This window comes from Anas acuta, chromosome 20 (assembly GCF_963932015.1).
Source record: "Anas acuta chromosome 20, bAnaAcu1.1, whole genome shotgun sequence".
Classification (NCBI taxonomy): Eukaryota; Metazoa; Chordata; class Aves; order Anseriformes; family Anatidae; genus Anas; species Anas acuta.
Genome location: NC_088998.1, coordinates 2,118,125 through 2,138,715, shown reverse-complemented (window position 1 = coordinate 2,138,715; position 20,591 = coordinate 2,118,125). Strand labels below are relative to the sequence as shown.

At 56.3% G+C, this 20,591-nt stretch overlaps 1 protein-coding gene across 6 annotated transcripts in view; it reads right to left on the bottom strand.

Annotated features, from left to right (window-relative positions):
• LOC137842564 (discoidin domain-containing receptor 2-like) overlaps positions 1-19,690 on the bottom strand; it is a 57,416-nt gene extending 37,726 nt beyond the window's left edge. Inside the window, exon 1 of one of the 6 annotated variants that reach the window (XM_068656754.1) lies at positions 19,538-19,690. The gene's annotated coding sequence lies outside the window, so the exon portion shown is untranslated. Of the gene's footprint in view, positions 1-4,419; positions 4,580-4,612; positions 4,933-9,388; positions 9,771-13,594; positions 13,684-19,537 lie in introns of those variants that run through there. The other 5 variants (XM_068656757.1, XM_068656756.1, XM_068656755.1 and 2 more) reach the window with 5 other exon arrangements.
• Positions 19,691-20,591: the final 901 nt, after the last annotated feature.

The window sequence follows — 20,591 nt, the reverse complement described above, 5'->3', positions numbered from 1 at the left end:
TTCTTTTTTTTGAGGTTGTTTACTTTTTCTTTTAAACAATCCTTAAAACATAGCAACTACAAGCTCGCAGTATTCCTCCCCAGACCCACCATCTCCCACTCCAAGTCTCACGTAGCAGCCCTTTATGTGACACGTTAACCACACAGATGACAGATGGAGTATTAAGAGCACTCAATCTAAACCACCTTCCTCCCTCCCCATTCTCAAGGGGCTCCACCATAACCTTTTATTTAACTGCGCTCAAACTCGCACTCAGAAGGAGATCAGGTTACCGAGGCACAGAATTATTCGGGCTGGAGGAGATCCTCGGGAGAGCATCTAATCCCCCTCCTGCTCAGAGCAGGGTTAGCACTAATTTCAGAGCAGCCTGCACGGGGCTTTGGCTGGCTGGGTCTTAAAATCCTCCAAGGACAGAGGCTTCCCTGCCTCGCTGGGCAACTTCCTCCAGTGCTTGGCTGTCCCCAGAGGCAAAGCTTTCTGCTCCTTATGCCAAGCCAGACCTTCCTGTTATTTCCACCTGTGAGCACTGCCAGCCCTCCTGCCACGTGCCTCTATCAAGAAGAGGATCAGGCTCTTTATGACCTCTTCTTGGTACCCCAAAGCCTTCTCTTGCCCCAGCTAAGCCACCCTCACTCCCCCAGCCTCCCAAGTGAGGCCATTTTCAGGGTGAAGCTCGTTAATATTTTCTCCCTGATGACCACAGGAGAGGTCAGCCCTGGGACTGCCCTGCTTTGATTTTCCTCTATCTCCCCATGGTTTCCTCACGGGCAAGGCAAGGACCAGCAGAGCTCATCCCACATGGAGCTGGGGTACTGCAGGAGCCTGGGCTATGGCCAGCACGGATCCACTCCCTGCTACTTCTGAGAGCTACCAGGAGGCACCAAAACTCAGCCCACCCAATGCAGTACTGACTGGCAACACGGGAACTGGGACACCGCCACCTTCGTGCACCTTAGGGGCAGACACAGAGCAGACACCATCCCCCCAGGAGGGGCTCTCAGCCTGGAGCCCACCAGCTGTGTCTGCCCCACAGCCCCGAGCTCACCGGGGGAGCAGTCCCGCTGCCATCCCAAAGCTGCTGCCTCCCAGGAGCAGCACCATGGGGTCGGCAGCGGGGAGCTTGGTCGGGTCCAGGTACGTGATATCAGCCCAGCTACTTCTGGCAACGGGGACAGGAATCTCATTAAAAACCACAATCTGAGCACTTTCGGACGGGATCTGCTTTCTATCAGAGCACGTGGATCACCGAGTGGGTTCCTTCTTTAATTTGACAACAATTTACTAACCCATCAGCTTCCCCAGACCTCACTCTGGCCTGGAGTCAGTCCCAGCTGCCTGCTGGTCACCTGCTCCCCCTATCTTTTAAAGCATCGCTCCAACATGAATGTTTTCCCAAACTCTGGAAGCCCTGCAGTCTTCCCAGCCTTGTTCTCCAGCAGCCGGGATTCAGAAAGTTGTTCTGGCAATTTGCTTCAAGCAGGCTCCAGTCGTGCCCAAGTTTCGAAGATTGTGAAGTGTTATCTGGTGTTTAACAGCCTTCCCCGTTGCCAGTGCAACAGAAGGTATTTCATCAGCCATACAAAGGAGAGAGAGGGAAGGCTTTGCTAATAACAACACAGAAGTAATCAGTGCGTATTTGTCTTTTTTGTTTTTCAAATCTTTGCCAGCAGTTCTACATAAACACCACTGATGAAATTTGTTGTTACACACATATCAAAGTATTTCTCACTGCCCTGAGCTACGCTTGTACTTTCTCAGTTATCTTCAGCTCTCATTAACTGCTGCCTTCCCAAACCCCCAGCTCACAGCTGTGGCTGCCTACCTGCACTTTTTACAAGAATCCAGGCAGAGCACTTTGCATTAAAAGATGAAACGATCACCGGGCCAGGCTCTTTGCAATACCAGAAGGGAAGCAAACAAACGCACGTAGCAGTGCACAATATCCAACACCAAGCTGAGAATCTGCTGGGTTTTACAGGGGTGGAAGCCAAACACATAAGGGATGGTTCAGTGAAAATGAAAACAGAAACTCCGTGTTGGAACCTCGACGAGTTTAGCTGGCAACCTACTTCCCATCAAACCGCCGCAGAAATGCTAATACCACCAAGAGCTACGTTTTATGAGCTTTGTAGAGTGTCCCTTCATTCAGGAGGAGGAAATCCCACGCACCTGTCACTGCCCTCATCCCAAGCTCCAGGAGCACCACCAGCTCTGCCGTAACCTTACCACACAACATCTGTAGGTGTGCAAAGCCGTGCATTTACAACAAGAGGCCAAACTGGAGGAAGCTCTTCCAGTGTAAGAAAGAATTGAGCGTTACCACCACCGACAGCACCCCGCAGAGCAGAGCAACTCCGAGGTGCAGGCAGCAGTGGTCAGGGTCTGGCCCTGCCACCCCACGCTCCAGGGGCCGGGCTGCTGGCGGTCCCGAGGAGCAGAAGCCTGGGTGCACGTGGCTGTTCTGTGCTCTTCGAGCTTTGTTTACTACGCAAAGTGCTTTTAAAGTGTCATTTACGGAGTGCCTGGCAAAGAGGGGAGCAGCGAGTGGCAGCCCTTACCCACCAGCTGAACCCCGGCCGCAAGCCCGCGGAGCCCCAGGAGGATTTTCAGGCAGGTCGAACCGTGTCCTGATGGGTTTACTATTTACTAGCACAACCCGAAAAGATAAAGTTTAACTTCTCGTGGAATTTTAATGAGCTCAGCGTTCCAACAAAATACCTAGCATGACCAGAGACAGCCCAGGGAAGATCTCTGCTCACCACAGTGTATTGCAAGCAATCAAACCAAACGTTTTGTTTATAAACAAAGGAAAATACAAGAACACTGGAAAAGCTCTCCTAGCGTTTCACAGCCATGGAAAGGCAGAAAGGCAGAGTCTGATCTAATTTCCTCAAGATGGACCAGAAACAGGAGCTCACGGAGAAGTAACGAGATTTCACAGTTACCCCGAGAAGGCAGGTAGCTGTGGGGAAACCCGAAAACCCTGGGATTGTTTAAGGCAATGAGGAGAGAAATACGAGAGCACACGAGGAAAATAAAACATGTAGAATAATGATGTCTAGACCAAAGAAAGGATCCCATTTACCTCTTTTCCATATTGAAAATGAACTGAAATTAAAAAACAACAAATTAAAGTTGAGGAAATGAAATTCCGTGGCAGACCATGCACATTAAGCCTCCGGGACATGCTCCCGCACTGCTTTGTGGCAGTAACTCCGTAAAATATTGGAAGTGGATCTCTGTAATGAGAACATCTGCAGTTACGTTAGCAGAGTAAAAGGAAAGGTGTGCAGGATGCAAGTTTTCATCCAGGCAGGCAGCAGCAGACCCGTAATTACCACGGCCAGGAAGCTCTCCTCCAGGGGCAGGTTACTCCCCGTGGCCGCAGCCGAGCTCTCGAGGAGCCGGGCGTCAGGCAGGCGCTGCCGGGGACGAGATGGGTGCGAGGAGGGGGGCTGCGATCCCACCCAGCTCAGAAAGCTTCGTGTCTGGGCACAGAGATCACACCGAGGGCCTGGGCAGCTGGTTGTGCGGCCTCTCAAAAGACAACAACACCGTCCGCTTTTTTTTTTTTTTTTTTTTAAACAGATTATCCTCCGTGACCCAAAAAGAGGTGGATGAAATTTCAGCTAAAGCTATTAAACAAACACCCACGGAGCTGAGAGCAACCCTGGAATGCCCCAGTGGGAATGGGGATATTTTGGAAAGTGCTCAGCACCTGAAAAAAGGGGGTTTACCGGGGAAATAATCAGACTTACCAGGGGCAGCTGCTACTGGAAAGCCCCGTGGTTAACCCTAACAAGGATTCGTAGGAGCAGCTTCCTGCATGCTTCCACTTCTGTGTTTCAGGCTAAACGTGAGCCTGAAAAGTTTTACACTGAGAAAAAAAAAAATGCAGTGGGTGCATCAGGGGGGGAAAGGGAGGTCTGCGCCTCCTTGGGAACAGAGCACGGGGCTGGAGCCGTGGGGCTTGGGCGAGCTGCTGCCGGCCCTGGCTTTTGTGCGTCCCCCTCACCGCCCGCTCCGCAGCACTTCACGCAGGCACGACTGACAAAGCTCAAACACCACGGGCTCGCCTGGAGAGCCCCGGCCCCAGAAAGTGCTTTTGTCCTGGGGAAATGGCACCGGCCAGCTCCCCATTTCGATCAAACACAGGAGAGCCCAGATGCCGGAGGGCCCTGGGCACGCAGCGCTGCGGCAACACCCGCAGGGCCGCGAATCCCCCCGCAGCCATGGGAAGCGAAACAGGGCACGGAGAGCCACCACCTCCCTCCCAGCAGGGCCAAAAGCCTCCAGCTCCCAGCTCTGCCACCCCTACAGCCCCCAGAAGCTGGCTGTTTCGCCAGTTTGGGACAGAAAGGCGCCGGGGCGAGCTGGCTGGAGCGAGCTCAGAGCCGAGCCCCGCTGGAAGGACCCTACCTGCCTCGCTCGGGGGCTGCTGGGCGCGGGGAAGGACGGCAGCGTGGCTGCTGGGCTCCACAGACCCAGCCAGGCTGTAGTTTCGACATTCCTTGCAACTTTCCACCAGCACACATGATATGTTCAAACTTGAGCAACTCCTCCCTCCTCCCTCCCTCCGCGAGACGCAGACAGGCCCAAGAGATGGCCCTGCCTCTATCATCGCAGTTCCTATAGCAACTCCCGGCCCAGCAGATGGAAACAGAGCTGTTTGCTCGGCAAACCGGCCTCCTTGGATTCCTCCGCTTCTTCCCCGCTCCGCTGGCCCCTCCTTGCTCCAGCGCTCTCCCCAGGGGCTGCTCTGCTGGCACTTGGCCCAGGCTTTGCCTGGAGAGAGGCCAAGCTTTGAATTCATTTAGTAAAACCACAACATAAAGCAGCTCTCCTGCTCAGGAAGCAGGGCCCATGTAGTCCCAGGGGCAAGCCAGGCCCCGGCACGGCACGGCAGAGCCAGCCTGCACCTTCTTGTTTTAATGCGGCCGCTTGTGCTCGCTGGAAAAACCCCGGGCAGACGTCAGCACAGCCTGCTGCCCGCTCAAAACCCTTCGCCGGGGGGAAAGGGGGAAAGGTAAAAAGCAAAGGCACAGCTAGTCACTCATTAAGCCCAGCCAACAGGATTATTGCAGGCAAAGAGCAGGGCGGGGGGCGTCTCCACCACCTGGGCTTCTGCTGCCAGAGCCTGCCCCAAAGGAGGGAGAGCCCAGCACCCACACCGGGGTTGGGGCAGCTTTGGCACAGTTGCATCTCTCCTCCACCTCGTGCTGCTGCCCCACAGCTCCAGGGCTCTGGGGAGCTGTGGAAAGGCATCAGGAGCTGCACCCATCTCCTGATCCTGCCCCCTGGCATGGCCAGCGGGAGGCTTAAACCCCACCAGTGATGTGGGGCCACCCAGACCCCTCCTCTCCTTCCAAGGGGAGGACAACCTCGCCAGCACAGCCTGCTCTCCTGGAAGTCACGGGTCCCTGCCCGCCCAAAGGCTGTAAGGTGGCTGCTGTGTTTGGTGTCCTCGCGGTCTGTTTGGTGCCCACAGCACCAGCATCGCCACTCCTGTGCTCTGCCACGAGAGGCAACAGCACCAGGGTCTGCAGCACAGCCCCAAGGACAGGGGCGCACTGAGATGGGTGACACAGCTCAAGGGCACCGCTATGATTTCATGTTTTGGGCCACCAAGCGTGCTGCTGTTGCTATATGAACAGACACCTCTAAGTGCAGAGGCTGAAAAGCAGGAGGGACAGAGGGGACTGCACTAAAGAGAGCCCAGGGCAGAGACACCAAGGAGAACTGGCATTGCTGGGACTCAAAGCAGGGACAAAACGAGGGAACTGCACAAAGGCTGACCAGGCAGGTGGCACCCTGCCACGGCATCGCTGCTATACCAAGTCCTTTGGGACGAGGGCATCAGCGCAGTGACCGTGAGAGCAAGCGGGTGCGTGGGTTTGATTCAGGAGCTGCAGCAAGAAGTAGAGGAACCAGTGCCTCCGCAGCGAGGGGCTGGCTGGGGGGGGCAGAGCAACAGCACAGGGGGCCCACAGCAAGACACGTAAACACTCAAGTGGTCAGAAACCCACTCCAGATGCAGTCGATTCTGGGGGCCGGGGGTGAAGCTGCAAAGCCACTGCTGCAGCCACCACAGCCCCACAGCGTGGCAGCCCCCAGCAGGCTGGGCCCAAGCTCACCTGGGTGATGGAGGCTGCTGGGATTTGAGAGGAACATTACCTGGGGTCACCGGTACAATCCCACCGTCAGGGGGCCAGCAGCAGGGAAACAACAGCAGAGGGAGGCAAAAGAAAAGTGCTTGGCTGGCTCGTCAGCTGGGAAATGCGAGTGCTGGCCTCCCTCCAGCGAGGAAGCCACAAGGCAGGGACAGGGACAGGGCCATGATGTCCTGCACAGACCCCCAGCAGAGGGACGTGTCCTTCTGGGCGAGGGGCGGCTGGGCAGGGGTAGGAAGCAGATGCTGGTGTTGTGTGCGGTGACACTCACAGGAATTCCACAGCGGGAGGCTGAGAAGCACAGATGGCAGCAGAGCGATTCAGCCCATTCTTCCAAGATTTATACGCTACGTTAGGCTTCAATGAGGAATCACAGCGAAGCATGAACAAAAGTAGCAGGTATTTGGGGAATTCAGAGAGAAGAGAAGCAGCAGCCTTGAGCCAGACTGTGCCCACACCAAATCCGAGCAGGAAAATGCAGCTGCGAGATGAAAGACGTGGTCATATGGGCAAGTCAGATGCCTCCTGGCTCCATCTTCCTCCCTGCCTCCTTGCCCCCACTCAGCCACACAATCCACCCCTGTGCTGAGAACAGAAAACTATTTACTCTTCTTCTTGTGTTTGAGCGTGCTGATCTTTTCAGATGAGGGGACAGCCCCTAGGGCTCATCTGCAGCTTGGGATGGAGCACATGATGAGCAGCAGGCTGGAGATGAACAGGCACGAGGACTCGCCAGGCCTGGGAAGCCCCACCCCAAGAGGGTGGTACCGATTCAGATAAAACACTTTGGATGTGCTTTTTGCCAAAATATGGGTGCCTGCCCTGTCGGCATGACTGCACGTGGCCCAAGCGGGGCACAGGCCTCTGGGGTACACCAGGACCCCCGCTGGCCACGAGCAGTCAGCAGCAGAGGGCACCTCGGGACATCCAGCACAGGGAACCCAAGGGGGGCACCAGTAACAGCACAGGAGCCGAAGCCCACCCCAAAACCAGCATCGAGGGGCTGGCAAAAGCTTCCCATGCCCCCACAGCCCCGGGAAGAGCAGGGGCCCGACTTGCCCGTGGGTTTGAGGAGCTCCTTTCCCAGGGGCAGGACGGCGCCGCGGAGGCACGGAGAAATCCGCTGATCTTGCAGTTGGCCTCGCCTGCCTTCAGCGCCTCGACGCAGCAACAGGCTCCCTGCTGGATGCCCTCTGAAATGTAACTTTACCCCGCCGCGCGCGCTCCCTAATCAACCCTAGGCATAAAGCAAAGCAGAAAACAGCCCTTTTTTCTTCGCTGGAACGGACCCAAGAATGCACGATAACAGATCCCACTCAAAGCTATTACAAACTGGAGCACTGCAGCGCGTTTCGCATCTCACAGCGCAGAGGGAGCATACTTCTGCGATGGCATCATCGCTTCTCAAGTTGTGTGTTTGAGAGACTTCCTAATGACCTCATAGCAGCACATGTGACCAGTAAGTCATCTTCTCAAAGGACTCGAAATAACATCAACAGACCCTGTTTTGGTTTTGCACAGAACAGCTTTCTGCAGCATGAGCAGGTTTCCAGGCTGCGAGGAAGCGGAGCCAGCTCAGGCCAGGGCTGGCATTTTCAGCTCCCTCCGATTGTGCTTGGCTTCAGCAAAGATCAGAGCAATTAGCGGAGGAAGACCGATCAGCAGATACTTCAATTCCATACACAGATTTAGACACAAGAGCTTGTTTATCCTGATACGGGACAACTTGGCTACTTTTGTGGCGCCCATGTGGTATCCTGCAACCCAGAAATATTTCAAGAGCATTGTCAGAAGAGATAAAAGGTGGTCTCACAACATGGAAAAAAAATGCCTTGAAAGTGCCGTTAATTATTTACAAGCCAGACATGTTTCAGCAGGCTTAAAACCAGCCTTCTTCCAGTGCTTAAAAATAACAGCTGCACTCAGGTGAGTCTGAGCAACAAAGCAAGAAATCTGAAATCCGTGGCTGACCAACAAGTGAGCAGTTTGCACCAAAACCGGGAAGTTTTTATCCCACGGCCACTGCAGGATCAGGTAGTGCTGGAAATAAATGGATGAACACTGCTGAGCATTTTGGTGCTAAGTGAAGGCAACTTAAACAGCTAAAGACACACTGACGGTCTTGAATATCTGACTGTACTGAGCCCAGAGCACCCCAGGAAGAGGAGCTGCACATTCACGCTGCAGAAACGAATGCCAGGAGAGATGCCCCAAACCTTAATGGCTGTGGCCAGAAGGCAGCCACAGTTCCCAGCTGTGGGCCAGGAGCACGTCCCCGAGTGAGAATAAGGAAAAAACCAACTGGAGTAGAGCCTGAAATCCTTTTGTGCTAGGCACAAACCAGCACCTTCCTGCAGTGGCTCTGCCTTGGGCCCCGTGTGTCCCTTGTCTCTGAGTCACCCCCAGCCCAGCTCTGGGAGGACCGCTGCCTGCCCTTCCCAAAAAGGCCACGGCAAGCACCACCACCTCCTGTCAGGTGGGACCAGGGCCTCAGCTGAGCCATCGCAGGCTGAGCAGGGACAAGGGAATTGAGCAAGGGACAGCCCCACCGAGGGGTCAGGCCTGCACGCAGCTGCGCTGCTTATTCTTTCAGCAAGGGGTGGTGCAAGCCAGCCCCTGTCCCCACCTGTCACAGCATCCCAGAACGGCCAAGGTTGGAGGGACCTCTGGAGATCATTTGGTGCAACCCCCTGCCAAGCAGGATCACCTGGAGCACACGGCACAGGATGGTACCTTCAAATATCTCCAGATACTCTCTCCATCGCTAGAGCACATCCAGCCCCAGGGAAAACGCCGCTCAGCTCAGCCCAGCTCTGCCAGCATCAGCCTGCTGCTGCGAGGAGAGCCACCGCCTGCCTCCCACCTGGGAAGAGAGGGAGGAGGAGCAGAACCTGGCACAGAGAAGCATGGGAGGCAACCTCCAAAAAAATACCTCCAAAAGAACCAAGCCACTGCAGCACACAGCATGCCACTGAGAGCTGTGCTGGAAGGTGGCTCAGACAGGACGAGGCAGCACACGTGGTGACATGTGGACACCTGATGGGGGACAGACCCTCCCCAGGCACACGTGGAGCTTGAACACTACCATGAAAGATCCGAACAGCAGCACCCAGCAGCCTCCCGTGTGCCCTGTCTTTAAGCACACGCCCCAGCTGCTGCATTTGGGGCTGCCTCAAAGACAGGGGTGAGGGCAGAGCTGGAAAGTTGTGCGTACTTACACCTGCAGGTCAGAACACGCAGAGCGAGCTCAGCTTGCTGCAGTTGTAGGGACAGAGCCCCAGCGAAGACGTCATCCAGACGAAGAGTAAACTCCCGGCGTAGAGCAGCGCTCAGCACAGACACACTTGTAAACACTCTCCCTGTCCCTCTTTGCCAACTGAGCCGTCAGAGAGGGGCAGAGAAAAACACTGTCTGCAAACAGCCCCCACTCCCTATCCCTGGACACCGGGACCTGCCCAAGCAGGCTCCAGCCTCTTCGCTCTCGTCTGCGGGATGAGCCAAGTGCCTTCCAGCGTCCTGCGAGAGCTGCAGAGAATCGCTGCTGCTGCAGGGAAGGGCTCAGCTCGCTCGGACGCGCGGTAACCTTCTGCTCCGGGCTTCTGACACCTAATCCCTGGAACCAGCGGATATATTCAGCAGGCACCAGGCCTCTTTCAAAGCTGACCTTTCTGCTTTAAGCACTAGATAGTATCCGATGTTCCCAGCATTGTCCTCACGCGTTCCTCCCCCGCACAGCATGCCAGCTCCTCCTGCCCTCCAGCTCCGCAGTGAGGTTGGAGCAGGGAAGGTGCGGGGAGCACTGGCAGCAGAGGGGCTGCACAGCTCACGGGACCGCTGGGGACAAGCCCTGCTGTCACCTGCAGCGCTGCTCCTCCACCCCCACTGCTCGCACCCAGAAGTTTCCCGTGTTCCCTGCGCTGGGCAGGTCTCACCAGGAAGGGCGATGTTTGAGCACGTATCTCAGGTCTGGCTCCAGATCAGCCACCGTCACTGGAGCTTTTCTCCCAGAGACACGGAGACGACAAGCAGAAGTCACCACAAACCGTAAGCACCAGCTGTGAGCTCCAGCCAGGAGGCACAGGGACAGACCCCCTGCAAGAGTTACCGGTGTAGGGATGAGCCGGTCCCACACGAGCTGTCAGCTGAAGCCTCTTGCTGATGTCCTGCAGAGCTGCTGCTCCTGCCCCTGCGGCCACAGCCTGACCTCTGCACTTCTGGCCCAAAGCTCTGTGCGGAGCAGCTGTCAGCAGCAGTCGCCCGCCGCATTTCTGCGATTCCTCAGCAAGGACCATCTCCTTCAGACAACCAGAGGACAGCAGACGCCAGCGCTCCCAGCCCTTTCCACAGCCCCTGGTATGCAAGACAAGGCCCTGGCAGGCTCTCAGCGAGCAGGACACCCCTTGGCCTCTCTGCTGGCAGGAGCAGAGCTTCAAACCCACCCAAGCTCACCGCCGCGCTCCCTTGGGAGCAGGAGCACCACACCGAGCCCAGGTGAGCACAGAGCAGAGGACAGTGAGATGATTGTAGCCACCGAGATCGATCAGCTCAGGGGGCCCACCTACATGCCGTGAGCACACACAGTGCCCCACAACCACCCCGTCACACATGGGGACAGCAGGGACACGGCCACATTTCAGCCCAGCAGCCCAGCCCCAGCAAGGGAAGCTTTCACCTCCCCAGCAGCTCCAGCGTTTCTGCCGCCCCCCTCCCAAGCGAGGCCTGCCAGCCCCAGCCAGCGCGGGGATGTTGCAATCCCCAGCTCCCAGAAACCAGCCCAGCCCAGATGACACAGGAGGCCGCTGGGCTGGCCTCGCTACATGCCATTCATTGACTTCCAGAAGCTTGTGGCATTGCTGGAGGCAAGTTTACTTCTCAGATGTTGGGAGCCGTTCTGCTCTCGTTAGTGCCCGGGAGCATGGCAGGCGGCTCCGATGTGCGCTCCAGCAGGCACGCTCAACCCATGACCTGGTGTTTTTCTGAAAGAAAAGCAAACCCGGGGGAAAACGCTCCCCTCCCAGCACGAGGGGCTGAGGAGGGCAGATGAAAGGCAACCACAAGCCTTGTGTATGTGTGGCCTCGGCCCGGGCTCACAGCTGGCCCGCACCCGATCCCATGCGCGGCTCGGGGCCGGGGATGTGCCCCACGCTCAGCCCGCGCCTCCTACGAGCCCAGCACCCCTCTGGTGCTGAGGGGCGAGCACCCTTCTGCTCCTGTCAACAATGGGACACATCCTGCACGTGCTGCCTCACCTGTAGGAGCCTGTGCAAACATGAGAAAACCACCGCACACAGGGCCCTGGCTGCTTCTCTGTGGAAGCAGCACGAGGATGGGCTCACATTTCCCATACTAGCACGGAAAAGGCAGAAGGATTCAGGTTCATTACACGCCGTGCTGAGAGCCCTGCTGGGACATTTCCCAACAGTTCGCTTCAAGGCTCTGAAACCTGCAGGATGAGGTAATTCAAAGCTAAACGCATAACCCACGCGGCAGGGCGGTTCAGTAGGTACGGCTCCGGAGCTAAAGCAAATAAAAGCTGAGCCGTGTAGTACCCAGCTCCATCCCCGTGCGTCTCCAAGACTTGGCCAGACAAAGCCACGGCTGAGTCAATCACACGCTGGAGACGGTCCCACCTCGAGCGGGAGGTCAGGCTGAAGGCCTCCAGATGTCCTCTCCAACCAGCATTTCCACGGCTCTGTGATAGCGGCGGTGAAGAGGCAGAGGAATTACTGCCAGCAGCTTTATGAAAGACTCGCATCGAGTTTCTCCAGAGAGATCTCTCTAGATTCAATTAAAGGCCCGCTTAACGAAGATGTCGGCATTGACACAATCCGGGCTGACCATGTCCTGGCAGGGATCCTGCAGTACCAGTGCCCGTGCCTCGATGCGCTGCGCAGGTCTCAGACGGGGTCAGCACACTGCGTTAGCCTGGCCCAGCACTAATTAGCACCCGCCATAAGAGATTTCTTTCTGGCATTTAACTTCAGCTGCGTATTCAAGTGCAAGAGCTCGCAAGACTTCACAAACACAAGCTAAAAGCGAGGCAGCCATGAGCGCTCAAGAAGTTTGCAGCAACTTAGCAAAGTGATTTCCCACTAAGTCCGTGCTCTGGGGAGGTCTCTGAGGCACTGCTGCTATTCCGTGTCCTTCCAGTGCTGGGAGGAGGCCAAAAATGCCACACTGGAGCCCGAGCCACTGCTAAAGGCAGGGGGCTCAGCCCTCGGGACGACACTTTGTGGACTGGGGTTACTTGAGTAGTATCCATCACAATCCAGACCAACGCAAAACACCCCACCAAAAAACAACGCGCACGGGATGAATTCACAGCGCTGGGACCCCCGTGGGAGGGCAGCGAGGAAGCTCACCGCGAGGCTGGCTCTGCAAGCCTGAGATCTGTTCTCACCTGCTGGGTCACACGCCTCAGCCCCAACAATATCACAGCTCCCAACACGCCTGTGCTCACAGGCACCCCCAGCTCAGCTCCTTTACAAACAAACAAAAAAACCTTCCTGGCCAATCGCCTTCCCCAGCACGAAGGTGGGACTGCCCTGAGCGCAGGGAAAGGCACCCACCACAGGCTGACATTTTCATCCTAGTACCCCAGCTATTTCTGCCATCAGTGTGCTTTGACAGGCAGAAACAAACGAGCACAAGTGAAATAACATAACAGCACTACGGGTGGGTGATGAAACCTGAAGCTTGGCTAGCGTTAGCTCTCAGCAAGAACACAGCACGAGTGACCGAGACCAGCACCAAACGAAACGCGCAGCAGAACGTGCCCAGATTCTCATCCTTCAAGGAAAAAGAGTCTGAAAAGACAGCGTGCTCTGCAGCTCTGCCTCTGCTCACCCCTCAGCAGCTCCCCGTTCCTGATGGGTGGGACGTTTTTACACCTTAAATGCTATTCCCGCAGAAACTCGCTTTTCATTTGCGCTGCATAAATTCATCTGGTTGGAAGAGAATACCCCGCCCTCTTCTCCTGGCTCCCAAATCGCAGCTGGCAGGCTCAGGGCGTACGACAATCCTCGGGAAGAAGCACGACTGTTTGCTTTGTCCCTCCCTCCTCTCGCCCTCTCCTCCATCCCCGTGGCACATCCAAAGCCACCACCTCCTGCCACCTCGTGTCGGGCTCTCCCGACCCCGCAGCTCTGCAGGCAGCTTTGGGCTCGGTACCCAGGCATCACGAAGGAAAAGTCAAACCAGGTCAGGAGAGCATCATCCACGCTGGGAGCCCGTCCAAGCAAACACCCAGAGAGCTGCTGCTGCCTTAGGAGCAGACAGGCCCCAAACCCAGATTTTGGGACAACTCCACCCAGTTAATTCCTCGCTCACGCGTTCTGCGAGCACCAGATCTGAGCGGGCGGGCGTTTTAATGCTCCACGGGCAAACCAAGGCTTGGGCAGCACTTCCCAGGTACAGACCCTCACCTCCCACACGTGTGCAGGGTCTCCAGGTGGGCAGCCAGCCCGCCACCAGGCCAGCAGGATCCCATCCAGCAGCAGCGTGAAGGAAGACACGGTCGAGCTGCTCTGAAAAATAAACAACCTCAGTGCAATCAGCCAGAGCAACAAGTGCTTTACCAGTCGTCTTCGTTAGAAGGAAAAAATGTATGATCCTGGGATTATTAGGCAGTACGTAAGGAAATGGAACTGAAACAAGTCATGTTCACAACAATTTTATCTAGAAAATAAAACACAATGACACAAAGTGGATATTTTAACTTGCATTGTACTACAGGCTCACGAGAACCCTAAGCAGCTCTATGAAATATCCGTGTGCAGGTAGGCCCTGGGGACAATGTCTGTAGTGCTCCGGGGGAGCAGACGTGCAGAAGTGACAGGAGAGCAGTGCCACCACGTCTGCACCCACCTGGAGGGCCGACTTTCTCCCACTTGTTTCAGCAAAAGCTCACAGAGGGGACCCACAGAACAGCGCCGTGCAGTGTCAGCTGGTTTAGTGCATCTTGCTTTCTACGTGCCTGCCTTCAAGTTACATAAAACACCGTCAGATTTCAGGTTTTGACTTGAAGTTATCCCTGCCTAGTCTGACTTTATTTTTTTTTTTTTTTAAGAGACTGGAAACAAGGGGCTCCTCAGCTCCCATTTCCATAATCAGTACCAGTGAAACTCCCCCCAAATCGAGCAGTTTTGTGTGATACTTCCTGGACTTGGAAGAGGGAATCACTCCAGGCACAAAGAGGGCCTGGATCAGAAGGGTTACCTTCCCACCTGGCCTGTGAGAACAGGTTGTGCATAAAGCTACTGGCAACAAACTCAGCTCATTCTACTTGCTGGGAGCACCCACCCACCACCACCCAACAAAAGCTCTGTGTAACTCTCAACATCCTCAAACCATGCCCGGGATGGATCTGGAAGCACAGGCCTTCCCTGTAAGGACACCTTCAGCCCGGCTGCTATCGAGAGAGGTGGAAAACATCCCTTTGGAGAGGGCCCGGAGGTCTGCGGGATCCCCCACAGCACAACGCTAGCATTAAGGCTTCGCTGCTCACTAAATTCTGATGCATTAAGAGCAAAAAATATCATCAATCCTACACAAATTCCTCTGCTGACGCCAGCAGAAAGAGGGCCGTGGAATTAAGGCAGATGAGAGCTTTCCCTCGCTTGGGCTTAGCCCAGCGCCACACACACTAAAGAGAGAAACAGAGCTGAGGACAGATGAAATACTTCCTCGCTCTCCTGCTGCTGTCCAAGCAACAGGACCCAGCGCTCAGGAGCATCCCCTGGCATGCTTCGTATTCAGAAAGCTCTTTTTGGAGCACAAAGCCGTCCTGAAGACGGCTCCTTTCACTGCCTCTAGTGTTTTGTGTGTGCCATGAGGCCACTGGGCATGTGACTGGCGTGTTAAAGCTCCCTGGCTCCCCAGCCCAAGCTCAGATTCTTTCCCTACAAAATACACAGCATGAGCTCATCTGCAAGCAATCAGCCTGAGAAATCAGCTTGTTAAAGGAAGCTTCTAGGAAAGCAGAGATGTCTCCTGAGAATTTGGGGGCCTATACGGTTTTTAACCAGTTTGTTAAACCCCAGCTGCTCTTCTCCCCATTGGGGTCACACAGCCCAGAAGCCATCTCTCCTCCCACACAGCTCCAGACACCGGGAGGGTTTGCCAGCACCGCGCTGCAGCATCACGTTTTGAACCTCCGCAGCCTGCGAGCACTCACGTCTCTGTGCAAACTCCTTCACGTTAAGCAGGCACTTAAGAGTGTAAGAAAAAGCTCTGAGCTGCAAGTTGAGCACCATCCGGACGAGGAATCCATTAAAGAGGTGAGAGCAGTAACCTGGATATAAGACAGCATTTTCTTCACTCCTGGATTCTGGACGTGTATCAGCACTTCCCCACAGCCAGCTCACAGATCCCAGGCGCTCCCATGGAGAGGAGCCACCAGCAGAGCAGGAGCTCCGAAAAGAAGGGAACAGGCTCCCAGAGAGCCACCTTTACTCTGAAGCTGATTCAAGTGATGCAGAGGAACGTTCCCCAGGCTTGCAGTGAAGCTCCAGGAGCATCCCCAAGCCCTACGCTCCGCCCTGTGCTACATCCCCACAGGGACACACACTTTCCTTCCTGGTGAAAGCCTTGGGGAAGCACAAACAGAGCAAAGAGCAAGAAAGCAGCGCAGCAGCAGCTTCCCAGACTCCCCTATCCGCCCGTCTTTATGGGGCCAGCCGTGCCTTGTTCCTTGAGGATGGAACAAGGTGGTGGTGGCAGAACAGGCAGCACCGCTCTCGTGCCTGCACATGCAGAGCTGCAGCCCCTGAGCTTTCAGATGAAAAGCTTTTCAGACCTCCTTGCTTTTCACTTCTTTCCATGGAAGCTCACACCCTGCCCTGCTCTCGGCCCCGACACCCAGGCAGCCCTTTCCTACCTGCCCCCAGCCGGTCATTCAAGTACTTGGAAATTCTTTCCTTGAAGTTCTTGGATAGAAATCGCTGTTCAATGTTCTACACAGCATACAGGAAGGAGAAAAAAAAAAAAAGTTTGCCTGTTTCTAACAAGAGATCATGAGGACTGAATCCTTGGCTCTTCCCAGCCCGGGATTATTCCAAGGGAAGTGATTATTCACCACTTCCAGCGCCTATTTTCAGTTCAATTTGCAAAAGTAACTGTTATGAAACAAGCCGAAGGAAGCAAAAATCAGAATGGAAAGGTAAAATGCATTAATCACCACAAGAGCAGAGGATCAAGTTCACCACACTGGGATCTCCCTCAATTTGTCTCCTCACTAAAGCCACTCGCTAAGCTCTAAAAAGATCAGCTCTGGCACGACCACTGGTTCATGAAGTCAGAGTATTTTAGGGTGGAAAAGACCGCTGAGATCATCCAGTCCAGCCAGTAACCCAGCCCTGCTGCCCACCACTAAGCCATGGCCCCAGGCCCCATGGCTACAGGACTTCTAAACACCTCCAGGGATGGCAACTCAGCCCCTCCATGAACAATGAGAGTCACTGCGAGGGGCTTTGTTGTGTACAGGACGGGGTGACAGGCACGGTGCAGCTATCCTGGTCAACAACGGCACCTTCTAGCTCCAAACGCGACTCAGCCTCACGCTAATTTGAAACGCTGCCCTAAAGAAACTGGTTCTTTAAGAAAAAAAAAAAAAAAAAGGCCTTTAGCTCTGCTTGACTGCAAACATTCAGGCTATACAAAGCGCTGTGGGAAAAAAAAAAAAAAGTCTCCAAGTTCCTAATTTTGTAAGATTAAGAGCAGACACCCCCAAACGTATGTCAACTACTAAAAGCAAAGCCCAGCAGTGGAGCACTGCCCCGGGTCCCTGGGCAAGCACTTGTAGTAAGGCGGGAGGGGGAGCAACACCACCGGGCTCAGCTGCTGCACCCCATAGTGCAGCTTCTCAACCAAATCATGGAGGAAAAGAAGGAGGCTTTCTGGCTCAAGTTCCAACTCCTTCTTAAAAATCAGCTTATAGCCACTAAAACACACACAGTAAGAACAACTGTGCAGTACCTGGGAACCTACAAAAGCAGCTGCGGTGTAAGAGCAGTGCAGGCGGTGTTTGGCAAACACCAGCAGAGACAAACAGCCCAAGGGGATGGCAGAACATTTAGGGAATAAGGGAACCAAGCAGCAAGCCCCACCCCTGGGCCCACAGAGAACCTGCCTTGAGCCCATCCAGCCAGGGCATGCCTGGCAGAGGCAGCCACCCCGTGCTGGCTCCACGTGAGATCTGCCTCTCTCAATTCCTCCCCCGTGCTGGATGCCCAAGCCTCTCCCATGCCTGTAACTTCTTTGGATGGTCTCAGGCCAGCCAAGAGCATCCACAGGGAGAGCACAGCACCTGGATGTGTCACTCCCTGCCCCGGTCACCCACTCGAAAGCGCTCATACAGGACATCCTTGATCCCACCAGGGCCCCCACTGCAGGCAAACTCGCCAGCAAAGAGCCATCTCGCAAGGAACATGGAACAAGCAGAGTGCTCCAAGACCCCAATTCTTGGGCATTTCAACCACTTTGAAGTTACTCGAGGACACCTGCAGCAACAGCAACTGCATCAGGCAGCACGGAGCTGCAGCAGCAAGCAGCACCGCTACAGAAAAATCACCCCGGCCAGGTCCTGTCACACCTCTGCTCCAGCTGAGGCAGCTCCAGGGTATTTGGAGAAAAAAAAAGCAACTTTTTGCCACCATCTCCGCAGTGGCGGTGCAGGGCTGGAGGATCCTATCTCCACCCGGTTCCACCCATGGAACTGCCCCAAGCCCCAGCTGACAGCCGCGGGCTTTGAACATCCTCCTCCGTCACAAGCTGACAGCTTTCAGTGACACCCAGATCTTGTTCTTGGCTCTCCCTCCCTCACCACAGACCTGTGCTCACAGCCTCTCCACGGCCAGGGCTGTCACTGTGTACAAACCAAACTCAGGGAAGACGTGCCAAAAAATAAAAAATAAAATAAGAAGTCTTCTTGGACAGCGAGGTGAATGAGAAAAAAGAACGCTCCTGGGAAAGGCACGGAGCCCATGCCAGGGGAGGAGGAGGAGGCCACCTGGGCAATTCCCAGGGCAGGAAAAGGAAACCGAGCCTCAGGGTCTCACATGGACGGCTCCTGGAAGCTGAGGACAGGGCAGCGATCTGACTGCAGCCATCAGACAGATCTGACTGCAGCCATCGGAAGGCCACAGAGCGCTCGCTAGCAGCAGAAAGCTCACACACCCTGCCATCTCCCGGGGGACAAGCACACACCTGGCTAATGGAATTAGGTCTCATCAAAATGCAATTGCTTTCCTCGATTAGACACCAGAGGCCAGGACCCACGGGCAGAACAAGCCATGAGCGGCACCGCAGCCGATTCCCGGGGAGCTCCTCATTCACCCCCACAGCTGGGGGCACTCGGCCGGCCGGGCAGCAGCACCCTAATGGGGCCAGGGGCCGGTGGAGGGGAGCGGGGCCCTGCCCGCACACCGCTGCTTCTGGCTCCTACAGGGAACCACTGCTACGCTTCTCACAATGTTTTTTGTGTTTTGTGTTTTTTTTTTCTTTTTCCAAAGGGGTCCATTAAAGACAAGAGCCCAGCATTTGAGACCAAAGTGTTGAGTTATCAAAGCGCTGAGTTATCCTTCAATCTCCGAGCACAAAAAGCAGTGAGACAGGAGTCTCGGTGCCGTTCCCTTGTAACATTTTTCCCCTTTCTGCCCCAACAAAGCCAGGCACACAGAGTTCCACTTTATCACTTTTTCTTTTCTTTCCTCTTCCCTTTTGCGCTTAAAAACTCCACCAGAGGAGCCGACAAAACACAGGGTCACACTCCTGTATTTTATCTTTGCCCCTACCTCCCAAATCTGCCCCCCCGGGAAGCCCGAGACACAAAACCACGCCAGGGGCCAGGAGCAGAAAGGAGGAGGGGAACGCACCGAGCTCCCCAAAAACCCGAACACCGAGCGGCAACCAGACAAAAAGCCCAGACTAAAGTTTAAAAGCGGTGTTTTCTCACAGAACCCTACTCAAAAAGGAAAAATAAAAAAGGAATGCTTTCAGAAAGGGGCAAAACCCCACAAGACCCCCGAGGAGCACAGGCAGCCAGCCCCGTGCGTGCCCCCCCTCAGCCCCGCGGGTAACGCGGCTCCGGGGGCGGGAGGCGACCGAGGCCCCGGGGCCGCTCCGAGGGGCTCCGAGGGACCCCGGCCGTGCCCCGGAGCCCGGCCCGGCCGCCAGCAGCCGCCGCCGGCCCCGGGAGGGCGCAGCGGGGCCTACGGCGAGCACCGAGAGCCCCCGGCTCGGCCACCGCTCCCCGCCCCGGGCCCCGCACCGAGCGCCGCGGAGCCGCCGGCGGGGGGGGGCGGAGCGGAGCCGCCCCGGGCAGCGCCTCCCCCGCTGGTGGCGGCGCGGGGCCGGGCGCTGCCGCTTACCTGAGGGCCCGGCCGGCGGCTGCGGGCGGCCGCGCTGCGTCCCGGCCCCTTTCGGCCGCCGGGAGGGCGAGGGCGGGGGCGGCCGCGGCTTCGCCGCTCTTAAAGCGACAGCCCGGGGCGGAGGGGGGCTGCCGGGGCCGCGGCGCTGAGGGAGGGAGCGGGGGGGGAGCGGCCGCTGCTGGGGCGCGGAGCGGGGCTCCCGGGAGCGCTGTGCCTCGGGGCCTCGATGAGGCAGGGCTGAGCCGTGTGCCTGTGCCTGCCGCGGGGCGCTGCTGTGTGCCTCAGGGCTGAGCCTCGTGTGACTTAATGCACCTCAGGGCTGAGCACCGTGTCCCCATGTCCCTCAGCACACCTCAGGGCTGAACCCATCTCCCTCAGCACACCTCACAGCTGAGCACATGTCCCCATGTCCCTCAGTGCACCTCAGGGCTGAGCCCTGTGTCCCTCAGCACACCTCAGGGCTGAGCTCTGTGTCCCCATGGCCCTCAGCACACCTCAGAGCTGAGCACCGTGTCCCCATGTCCTTCATCCCACCTCAGGGCTGAGCCCTGTGTCCCTCAGTGCACCTCAGGGCTGAACCCATGTCCTTCAGTGCACCTCAGAGATGAGCACCGTGTCCCCATGGCCCTCAGCACACCTCAGGGCTGAACCCATGTCCCTCAGTGCACCTCAGGGCTGAACACCATGTCCCTATGTCCCTCAGCTCTCCTCAGTGCTAAGCCCCATGTCCCCCATATGTCTCAGGGCACCTCAGGGCTGAGCCCTGTGTCCCTCGTGTGCCTCAGGGTGTGCCATGTCCCTGTCACACGCCTCAGGGCCCCACAGTGTTCCCTGCTGACCCCTCGCACCTCAGGGTCTAGCTGTGTATCCCCGGTGCACCTCACACGCCTGCCATGCCCCAAGTTGCCTCGTGTATCCCATGGCACTGCTGGGTCACCCCTGTACCTCAGGGCCCTGCCATGTCCCCGGGTTACCACTTCACACCCCACACTACCCCTGGTCACTGCTGTGTCCCCAAGGGCTCCCATCATTGCCCTGGTGCCAGCATGTCCCC